At 39.0% G+C, this 10,043-nt stretch overlaps 1 long non-coding RNA gene across 3 annotated transcripts in view; it reads right to left on the bottom strand.

The window, feature by feature from the left end:
* Positions 1-10,043, bottom strand: part of LOC101981174 — a 274,159-nt gene that overhangs the window by 183,960 nt on the left and 80,156 nt on the right. For 2 of the 3 annotated variants that reach the window (XR_003376705.1, XR_001229499.2), the window contains one exon: positions 7,426-7,536. The exons of the other annotated variant lie outside the window; for it this stretch is intronic. This is a non-coding gene — a long non-coding RNA (uncharacterized LOC101981174). The remainder of the gene's footprint in view (positions 1-7,425; positions 7,537-10,043) is intronic. 3 annotated transcript variants of the gene reach the window in all.

The following is a 10,043-nucleotide window of genomic DNA, read 5'->3' as shown; positions in this document are numbered from 1 at the left end:
CCCAGACATGGTGCCTACCAAAACCAGGAGATATTTATCTCTTCTGACTGTGGGCATATGAGTAAAATCAAGCTGCCAGTCAGTTCCTGGAAGGGAGCCCCTGGCCTGGTGGGTGGGAACAGGGAAGCTATGATATTTGTTTGGTCTTGGGATCTGACTTTTGACAGATTTTACCAGAGGCAGTGATAGTTTTAAGAACTCTAAGTCCTTAGGGGTGAGTTGGAGGTGAGCCTTGACAAAATGAAACAGAGATTATCTATTAGGATGAAAGAGCTGATGTAGGTAGTACAGAATTTGCTGGGTGTCGGGAGGTGTCTGACAGAATGTGAACTGTACTATATGAACCCCCTGAGGTGATTGAGGTAGGTTTGGGATGTGGAATGCTGCTGTTCTAGCTGCTTGCTCAACCTGATTATTTCACTTGGAAATAATGGAACAGTCAGTCTGGTGATACCAATAATGAATAATTCCTATAGCTTTGGGGAGATAGGAATCTTTTAACAAGTCCATAATGTAACTTGATGTTGGTTATGGATTTTTCTTTTGTTGTAAGAAGCCCATGCTCCTTCCAGATAGCTGTGTGGTACAGGAGGATATGAAAGGCGTATTTGAAGTCTGTATAAACATTTAAAGATTGTCCCTTTGCTAACTGGAAGGCATGGGTAAGGGAAATTAACTCAACCTACTACCCCAGTATTTGACACTATGGCATAACCCATTTTGCTTTTTTTCACATAAATAGGAGCTGACAACTGTGTACCAGGTATAAGTGGCCTGGGACTGTTTGACCTCTTGTATATGTGGGGGTGGGCAGCAGATCCTCTAAGGTTTTGTGCAGGAATGGGATGTGAGGTTGAGGTAAAAGATTTGAGATACTAAGGGGCGGGCAGCATTAGAAAGTGATTTTGGCATCTTCTACTAGTGAAACCTGGAGGCAAGGAACTTAAGAAGAAGGTAAGGTTTATAAACCTTTGTAAGTTAAGAGATGGGACATATTTGGTAGGAGAAGACAGTAGTGATTGACCCAAAGGTTAGTTTCTTTGACTCATGAATCAAAAGCTCAGCAGCTGCTAAAGTACATATACAGTGTGCCCAGCCCTGAGTAGTGAAGTCCACCTTCTTCTACAGGTATGCTACAGGTGCAAAGGAAGGTCCCAGCTGATGTCCTAGGACCCCATGGGCATATCCCTCCTTTTCTGTTACATAGTAGTAGAAAGGATGAGTTAAATCTGGGAGATAAAGAACTGGGGTCAAGATAATGGCTTGCTGGAGTTTCTGGAAGGGTATAGTAATGGGATTGGAGAGGGGCTCATGCAGAGAACTGAGAGCTGCCTCATATGTGAAGTTGGCAAGGAAAGAAAAAAGGGGGATCCAGGAATGCAGGAAGCCAGCTATTTCTAGAAATGATAAAACCTCCTCTTTTGTGGAAGGAATTGTAAGAGACTGAATTAGCTTTTTTTCTGTCTAGGTTAATAGCTTTTGGGGTTGGGGTAATAGTTAATCCCAAATAAATGACCTGAAAGGTGGACAGTTGGGCCTTAGAAGGTAAGATACTATAGCCCATTTTGGACAGGAAATTTAAAAATGCAGAGGTATCAGTTTCCTGATCTCCAATGACGAACTTCAGAGTAAAATATCATCTACATATTGTATGAGTTTTGACTTAGGGAGAGACAGCGAGAGTAGATCAGAAGCTAAAGCCTGACCAAATAAATGTGGGCTCTCCCAGAATCCCTGGGGAAGGATGGTCCAGGTGAGCTGTGTGGAGAGGTGAGTGTCAGTATCAGTCTAGGCGAAAGCAAAGATATTTTGAGGTTGAGAGCTGAGACAAATAGAGAAAAAGGCATCCTTGAGATCTTGAACTGAGACGTGGGAGGTTTCTGGAAAAATAGTGGAAAGAAGAGTGTAAGGCTTAGGCACTACTGGATGAAGAGGGACTACTGCAGAGTTAATGACCAAGGTTTTTAACCAGGCAATAGGTTCTGTTAGAATGTTTAACAGCAAGTGTTAAAAAGAGAAGAGGTGGTGCAAAGTAGCTTTTTTATTAAAAGGTCAGCAATAAGAAGCTCAAGTCCCCCAAGGCTCTGGAGTGAGAGAGGGAGTACTGAGCTTGGGTAATATACTTGGAAGAATATTGTAATTACATAACAATGGGGGAATGGTGTTTAGCAACAGAGGGGTTTGGGATGTCCCTGACTTGGGGGTTCACCTGAGAGGCTGGTAAAGGAAAAGATACATTGAAGCTGTGAGGTTGGGAGGCTAGAAAGGGGATGAGGGGAGCTGTTGGTGGGTCTGAGATAAGGTGAATGGAAGGAGCAAGCAAAATGGAAGCTCCTACTTTTGCTAAAAATCTTGTCCCAAAAGAGGTACCAGACAGTTTGGCATGATTAAAATGAATGAATGAAATAAACACCCCCTAAAACACAGTTAAGTGATGGGGTCTGCTGAGGTAGATAAGACTGCCCTCCTACCCCAACAAAAGGGAAACTAGAAGGAGAGATAGACCTCCAGAATTCCCTCAGTATTGAGTATGTGGATCCAGTGTCCAAGAGAAAGGTAATGAACCATCCTGATACCGTGCTGTTTACCCATGAATCCTTGTTACAGATGACAGTTATGGTTGGGTCAAAGGAGAGCAGGCAGCCTCACTTGTCCATGGCCAGACCTAGGTCAACTTGGGAATTTTCTGGGTTTGATGTCTCCATTCCACTATGTGCATGAGGACAATCGACTGCCCAATATCCTTCTCTATGGCATCTTGGATAAGGTCTTGAGGGACCAAGATGAGGATTAGGGCATGCTCAGGCCCAGTGATCAGTTCTACCACATTTGAACATGGGGCTAGTGCTTCTCAAAGCTGGGGGCAAGGGAGCAGCATGGACAGCACAGATTAAGCAGCCTGTCACCTTGGCTTATATGAGGGCCATTGGGCTTTGTCAATTCTCACATGGTACACCATAAGAGCCAACTCTAAGACATCTGTCTGTGGGGACAAAGGGCCTTTCTTTAAATGTCTAAGTTTATCCTTAATGTCAAGGTAGCACTGAGAAAAAAAATGAGTCATGAGTCTGCCTTCTGTGGTTTCTGGATCTAAGTTAGTATATTGTAACAGGGCTTTAGTGATGCATTCCAAAAATGCAGAAGGATTTTCCTTCATATCTTGAATGACCTCTGAGAGTTTATTATAGTTTACATGATTGAGGGGAGCTTTGCAGAGACCTTCCAGGAGGCAAGTCAAAAACCAGGCCCTAGCTAAAATCCCACCTAAAGTGCTAAAATCCCAGTGAGGTCCCTGCTAACACCTCTGTTGCCGGGTAGTATGTTGCATGTGTTTGGTAAATCTCACCTGTATGTAGTCTGGCTTGCTCTAAAACTCACCTGCACTCTCCAGGAAGTAGGCTATTAGATAGGATCATATAGGTATCATGAAAAGTGAGATTATAAGACTGGGTAATATATTGGAATTGTTTTATGAAAGTGGTAGAATTGGTCAATGGGCCCAAGTCACAGCACCAATGAAATCACCTGGCACAAGTGAGAAGAAAACATGGAACATGGAACAAACTCACTTAGGAAATTATGAGAGGGGGCCTGGAAAATCAGTGTGCAGAAAGAGAGAGAGGAGGATGGAGCATCCAGCTTTTAAAAGCTGCCTAGCACACATGCGCAGGGGATTGACATAGCTACGTCATACACAGATGACAGGGCTCATGCATGCGTGCAAGGGCTTAGCTGAGTCAAACATGGATGATGAAATCCATGCATGTGTACAAGAGCTTAGCTGAGTTAAAAGTAGATGATGAAATCTATGTTTGCGTACAAGGGCTTAGCTGAGTCATATGTGGATGATGAATCCACGCATGCATGTAAGAGCTTAACTGAATCATATGTGGATCACACAGGGCCCTTTAACATCCCTGGGGCGGGGGCATTAGGCACTTCTGCTTAAGGGCTTCTCTGCACGTACATGACCCCTAGAACCTGGAAATATCAGCCTCATGTGGCTGAGATTATTACACTAATACTATAATTTCAAAGTTAAGCAATTTTCAAAAATATACAAATAATTACACCTTGACATACTTTCTTGCTATTTATCTTTCCCTAGTGAGAGAGGAAGACAGGTCCACTCATCCAGGGAATGAAATTCATAAAATCAAAAGAAAATTGTTTTTAAATTCTACTTTGTAAATAACTGTGATTACTAAGGTTACAGATGGAATTCAGGCACACATATCAAGAGAATGTTCAACCCAGTGTGGCGGCATGAAGTGGCCAAAAATCAGAGAGTTTGGGAATTCTTTTTAGCTTATTCAAGATTATTGTGATTCTAACTCAAGCAAAGGTCCCATCTATACGTGAACCAAAGTTCTGCTCTCTCAACGCTGTCATTAACAGGTGTGGCTTGTTGCCATACCTCGTGCTCTTGAAATAGAGACGTAGTTCATTTCTACCTAAATCAAAAGTCCAAGAGTCCAACTAAGTTCAGTTCCCTTTATGAAAATAACTTTTGATTCCACCCAGGTAGTGGTTTGCCTACAGCGTCCTAGAGCATGAGTCAAAAGCATGACTGATGAAGGCACCTCATGACTTTCAATTTGTACGTTAATGCAGTACTTTTGTTCTTCTACCTTTTGAAATCAGGGGTCTATTAAGCTGTTTGGAAATAAAACATGGGCAAATTTTCAGTGCTCACTGAAAAATTCCCTCCTAATACTATCCTATATGTTGCTGCATTTTATTATTTTCACTCATGGCTTTTGATTCTTTACTATATTTTCAAAATCTCATGCCCTCCACTCTGGAAGAAATGTATTTTTGTTGAGGCTGGCCTCTGGCAACTGAGCAATGGCAATTACTTGGGGTGTCTGTAGCAAAAGATTTTCTCTGCCATGACAGCCAGAATTTCTACTGATCAAACCCAAATACCACAATAATCATTTCTATGTTTATAAATAATTGATTTTAAGAAGGCTTTTAAAACATTTAAGTTCATGAGATTATTCGGTGATGTAAGTGAATGAAACACCCCTAGTCCAAGAAACATCCTCTCCAAAGCGAATGCTTTAATTCACAGAAAATGGATTCACAACAGAGAAAATGCACTAAGTTCCATTATATAAGCAAAGACCATGGTGGCAGAATGAATACATCCAAGGTCCATTTATTCACTTATTATTTAGGTCATCTCAAATTGAGAAACACTGTCTGATTCTTGGTATAATTTGATGTCAAATGAAGTGAGGATTCTAGTAAACTGGTCACAGTTGTGGACAAACTACTACTATTATTTTGTAATGATAATATTTTTGTCACAAATATATGATCCCATCAAATACTCATTTTTGCAAAAACCCTGTATGGTTTCCTGTGATTGACAAAAACACAGAACAAAAACAGAACAGATTTTACACATTCAATGGAGTGAGAGGGAAAACTCAAACCAAGGTATAGAATTCAAAAGCCTGTTGTAACTTGGGAGTTTTCCATCAAAGCAGTTATATGGTTTCTCTTTCATATCCCTATCTTTTGCAGCAGAAGCAGGAAAATTGAAAGGAAAATTTAAGGATAAAATGTCATTTAACCTGGGCTCTAGCTACATTTGACAATAGGCAAAACTAGCTGGTGGCACCTGGAATATGAACATATCAGGGTTTTTGGACCTAGAAATTGGCTATTGACCATACATCATCCATTTTGTTTTGGTTCATTCTGATTGGTGCTGATACACTAAACTTTGCCTGTCAGTTACCCCATGTGTTTTGATTAAATGCATTAACCATCACCCTGTATTAAAACTTCACGAATATTAGAGTGTCATACCAATAGCTCCTTGCACTAAAGACATAAATGTTGTTGTCAAGCCCAACTTAGCCAATATGCCCAGCAATAAAGGAATGTCCTAAACAGCCATGATGGTAAAGAAATAATTTAAGAGGTGTTTTAGAAAAAGAAAATGTCAAATTAGATATGTATTTTGAACTATCTCTCTCATGCAGTATGCTCTCTGGATGTGAGTGTGTGTGTGTGTGTGTGTGTGTAGGCACAGTAGTTTTCACATGGAGAAGGCAAGCATGTGTTCATGTAGGTGACATCCAGAGAATAAACTCTACTATGGTTTTTCTGGTGCCTTCATTTATTTAAAACAAGTCATACAAATCAAAGGTGAAAATATTGTGTGTTTGTAAAAATCCATTCTCCATTACAAAATATAAAATCCCCTATCCCTACAATCATTATCCATGTGAACCTTGACAATTCTCTTCTTTGTGCTGTGTGTGTCTGTATATGTGTGTGTGTATGAAAATGCAGTTTGGTGTGAATGTGAATCCATGTGTGCATGTAGGTAATATACAGAATATAAACTCTACCACTGTTTCCGTGGTGTTTATTTCTTAAAAATATTTTACTCAACATAATTATATAGATATTATATATTTGTACAAAGCCACCTTCAATACCCTAAGTGAAAAATCCTCCCATATTCCTAGTCACACTATTTTGTGCTAATTTTGAGAACCCTGTGCTCTCTTTTTATGTGAGCCTGTAGGGGACATTCATGTGTTTGCGCACAAATGGGTGGGCATAGGTGTTCAGCATGTGTGTGTGTCTGCATGTGTGTATGAAATAGGTTATTTCATTTCTATTTATTTTTGAGAGTATAATTTAATTACAACATTTCTCCCTTCTCCTTCCTCTTTCAAACCCTTCCATGTACCACTATACCTTCTCCTTCACAGTTACAACATTATATTTTATAATTCTTGTTGGATGTATGTATGTATACACATACAGATTTATTCTTAAATATAACCTGATAACTCTCTTAACAATACTTGTATGTATATTTTCAAAGCAGGCCATTTGGTAATAGATAACAAAATTGAGTGCCCTTTTCTAAGAATGACATCTCCCTTTCCCACATTTCCTCAGTAGCATACAGTGCTATGTGCACAGTTGGGTCCTTCTGGGCTCTGGTTTGTCCATTTGGCATGTTCATTTGTGTTATCAGTATTAGGTGGCTGTCTATTCTATGTAAACCTCCAGTCATCTTCTACCACATCTGTGAAATTTCAAGAGTTTAAATGAAAGCTAAAATGTAGAATCTTAAAAGTTTTAGTACTTTCCCAAAAGTTAGACTGTAAAAGATACAAGTGGATGCCACTTCGTTAACATTTGCTGACCATTATCCCCAGGAAAATTAGTGGAGAAAATGAGAACTAGATTTTTCTATAGAAAGAAATATTAACTACTAGTTGGAAATAACAGAGTGTGCTTTCTACAGGAATAATAAGACATGCATAAAATGTATGGATTAAAATATGGTAAGGAAATATGCTAATGAATAGAAATGTAAAAATTTAATTGAGTTTTACAGACAAAAAATGAATAATAAAAAGGCAGAAAGCCCCTTAATTGCAATACCATGTAATGTGTGTGCTTGTGTCTTCATCAAAAGCTTCTCAGAAGGCAAAGAAGGAAATCCATAGTGCCGGAGTCTGAGATCATCCTCAGCAGGATGATGAGTTCGTGTGTCTACATCATAGGAGGAAAAGAGAAAATATTTAAGGACAACTAGTGAGCAGTTGTAAAATATGGGTAGTTAAGCAGAAAATCATTTTCATATGATTAGTAACATCAAAAGAATGTTTAAAAAAACAAAATTACTAGAGAAGATGTATTAATATTATGATAAATGCAATATTTACAAGTAATGTAGAGATTGGGTATAGTAGAAAACCAGATGCCCATATAAGTCATCCCTTTTTCTTAATGATAAATTAAATCTAAAAATTTCTATAGAACCATACAGAAACATATAAAAATACTAAATTATTTGATATAACTTGATGGCTCTAATATGTCACTTACTAATTATCATTTAACTCATATTAAAAAATGACAAAAGTTATACTAGGCAAATGTTTTTCAAAAGTTCTAGGAGAAAATGTATATGTATATGTTACCAAGTAATGAAAAGAAACCATATTCTTCCTGCTACCACAGATGGTTAGAAGTGTAACTACTGAGACTGCATTCTTTTATTTATTTATTTATTTATTTACTTACTTACTTACTTATTAAAGATTTCTGTCTTTTCCCCGCCACTGCCTCCCATTTCTCTCCCCCTCCCCCAATCAAGTCCCCCTCCCTTGTCAGCCCAAAGAGCAATCAGGGTTCCCTGCCCTGTGGGAAGTCCAAGGAACCCCCACCTCTATCCAGGTCTAGTAAGGTGAGCATCCAAACTGCCTAGGCTCCCACAAAGCGAGTACGTGCAATAGGATCAAAAACCCATCTTTTTTGACCCTCTAGTACTATGCTGCAGTCTGAGGAAGAAGGAAGATCATGTGATGGTTGGTGATTCACAGCTTCTTGGTGGGCCTCTTTTACAAACTTCCAGACCATAATGAGTCCTGTTTACTTAGGAGCCTTCCTAGGAATGCTGACTGAGTATTTGGCCCTTTATCCACACTACATCTTAGGAAACAGAACTCATTTTGCCAGTGCTCTGCATGCTCCAGAACATGTCTAGCAGTGTCTGTGAGGTGTCTGGTGGAATCTGGGTCACTGCTCCCCTTAAGAATTTTATTTAGTGGCATAAAGTCTACCATACAAAATTTAAATAAGGTCTCAGCCATTGAATATTTCCTAACAATCTCTGAAAATCATGCAGAGTCTGTAAGTTATCTTTTCTATTTGTCAATTCCTGAGGTTTCATTTCTTTAGGCTGTAACATATGACCTAAGTACTGGAATGGCAGGTGTCTTTGTTACTCTGCTAAAGTTGTCCGTATGTCTAGAGCAAAATTCCTTCATTTTATAGGGAAGCAAGATATCATCCATATCATGGGTAACATGAACTTGTAGAAATTGATCTCTGACATTTCATATAGACTGAGCCACTGATTCATATATAACATAATTTCTGGCATAATGTAATTTATGGCAATCTCTGTTTGCCATACCCTGAAGCAAGATGCTCCAATGATAATTTCTCATTGGCTCTTTAAAGTTAACTGATTGAATACTAATTACAAATCTTTGACAATCTTTTGGTGCCAAAAAATGGCAAAAAAATTATCCTTCAAATCTAAAATAATTTTATAGTTATCTTTTGTTATGACTGTAGGAAAAGACCACAAAGGCTGGAACATTCCATTGGCTGTATGGTCTTGTTAAACTCTTTAAGTCTTGTATTAATTTCCACTTTCCTAATTTCTTTTAAATTACAAAATAGAAGAATTGGAGGGTGTAATGTGACCACTGCCCACCTGTTCCTGCACTAACCACTGGGAGGTTTGAAATTTTTCTTCTTTTAGAGGCCACTGATTTACCCATACAGAAATTGAGTCTGCATGGAGTTTGGGCCTTTCAGTGACTTCTCCTAAAAATATCATAATACTGTCAGAAAGGACTTCTGCTAAGTATGATAGGATCAGTCCTTCTCTCATTCTTGCTCAGCTCTTGATTGAGTAACAACCCTTACCAAATATTTGATTAGCAATAATTGTGTTAGAGGAATAAAAATATACACCCATTTGTGTCATAATTTCTAGGTCCCACAAATTAACAGGTAAATGAGAAACAGTCTCCAGGTATGTAATGGCACCCACCATCTGGGACATAAGTCTACATAAGACCTAAAAAAAATTTTAAAAATTAAGCAATAAAAGATGGTTCTAGAAAAAAAAAAGTAGGAGACAACTGCAGATTCTTGGGAGTTGCATTTTATTCCAGATAGCCTTGGCTTGCTGGCCACAAGCAGAGGCATAACTTCTTTTAGAGCCAGCTTCCTGGTTCATGCTGGTAGCACAGCACAAACTTTTTCAGGAGATCCTGTTATAAAGCATTTAAATGGGGCTTGTGAGCAGAGTCCTACAAGTGGATTAATGGCAAAACAAACCCTCTGCATCTCTGGAGATGGAGTAGGTAGCATGGCTCACAAAGGTGGTGAACATGCCTCCACCATGTTGGATGGTGTGGAGACAACAGGCAAAGCCACAGAGTTAGTCCTAGTCATGCCTACTTAGCATTAAAAAAAAA

The sequence above is a fragment of the Microtus ochrogaster genome, unplaced genomic scaffold, assembly GCF_000317375.1.
Source record: "Microtus ochrogaster isolate Prairie Vole_2 unplaced genomic scaffold, MicOch1.0 UNK94, whole genome shotgun sequence".
In the NCBI taxonomy this organism is placed as follows: domain Eukaryota; kingdom Metazoa; phylum Chordata; class Mammalia; order Rodentia; family Cricetidae; genus Microtus; species Microtus ochrogaster.
The sequence above is the reverse complement of the archived record's forward strand: the minus strand, read 5'-3'. Positions and strand labels throughout refer to the sequence as shown.